Here is a 1,613-nt window from a genome sequence, read left to right on the forward strand (position 1 = left end):
TGCTGGCACAGGGATTGTAATAAAAATAGTTGAAGGACTTACGGTTTGGGTTCTTTGAAAAAGATTGTATGTTTAATCTCTTTTTGACTCTGAGAGTAGTGTGTTTTTTTTGTAAAATGTTTAAAATGTATGTTTTATTTTCCCTGTTTTTTTCGGACATTTTTATAGATTGTATTATTAAGACAAAGGTATTTTAATGGAAAGGTACTTTAAACAGCACAAGAGTATTAAAATTAATACCTGGGTATTAAAACATTTCCCCACCCAAAACCCCGATTTCCCTTGCATCCCATCCCAGAGGATGGCTTGAAAAAAATAAAAAAACTATGAATTTATAGAAAAATAATAAAAACATAGTATGCATTGTTGGTTTGCGTAGTATTAGTATGCATTGTGGGTTGGAATGTGTTATAATGGTAGTTTAATGTATCTCAATGTACATGTGTTGTAATGGTATGCGTTGTAAAAACATGCGATGTAATGTTATTTGCGTTGTAAAATCTGCGATGTAAAAGCATGCGTTGTAATGGTATGCTCTGGAACAAATTGCCTTTGTCCATGAAGTTTCAACCCAACTTGCAGTCTTTCAGGAAGAGCTTGTAAACATGGCTGTTTACTTCCGCAAAGGCTCCTTGTCAATACAGCGCACTGTTCCTGTCCACACATCTCAGCGCCAAGACGCCACGGCAATCGAGCGCTATATAAGCATATAAACATAAACATTGTAACGTCATATATTCACAATTATCTGCAGTACCTGAAGACTACATCCGGCCTGCTTCAGATTAGTTTGGGGATCTGTAAGGAATTGTGCCTCCTCTCACAGAGGTATTATGCCGGTGATGCACACACCCTTCCTGCATTTTCTTGATCTGACTATTTTTGGACCTATTGTAGGAATGCTACTAGCTTTTTTTGGTATTTTTTTCCTAATTTTGGGGGTGTCTCATAATGGGTTTCATTATGTACTGTGGTTACACCTGTTGACTATTTGGTGGTGAAAAGGGGACATTCAATTTAACTTACCACAATTTTGGGGGGGGGTCTCATAATGGCTTTCATTATGTACTGTGGTTACACCTGTTGACAATTTGGTGGTGAAAAGGGGACATTCAATTTAACTTACCACTTTTCTGTTTTGACTGACGTTCAGATTCAGTCATCATGTAAACAGGAAAGTGTGGGTGGTGATGTGGCGAACGTATCTAAAGGTGAATCAGATGTGGGGGCAGTAATCAAGTCCGGGAGCACCTATGGAAATCGAAGTCTTTTAACAAAATATGTTACCGCTGTGGTAGCAGTTATCACACTGCAAATTATACGAAATGAATAGCACTCAAAACAGAATGCAGAAAGTGTGGTTGTAGGGGTCACTTTGCATCAGTATGCAAGCAAGGTGCATCATTTCAAGTGGCTACTGTAAATGAGGAGTGTGGTGCCAGTAACTGTGGTGTGAGTCAACGAAGATTGCCACCTTTGTGTGGAAGGCGCTGCCATGATGAACAGAGAATGGACTATTCCAAATGCTACATTTGTAATCAACGGAATTAAGTTGAACTTGTGTAAGACTGTGGTTCAATCATCCCCAGAAGTAGGGTTATGAAGCATTGGGC

This window comes from Triturus cristatus, chromosome 2_2 (assembly GCF_964204655.1).
Source record: "Triturus cristatus chromosome 2_2, aTriCri1.1, whole genome shotgun sequence".
In the NCBI taxonomy this organism is placed as follows: Eukaryota; Metazoa; Chordata; class Amphibia; order Caudata; family Salamandridae; genus Triturus; species Triturus cristatus.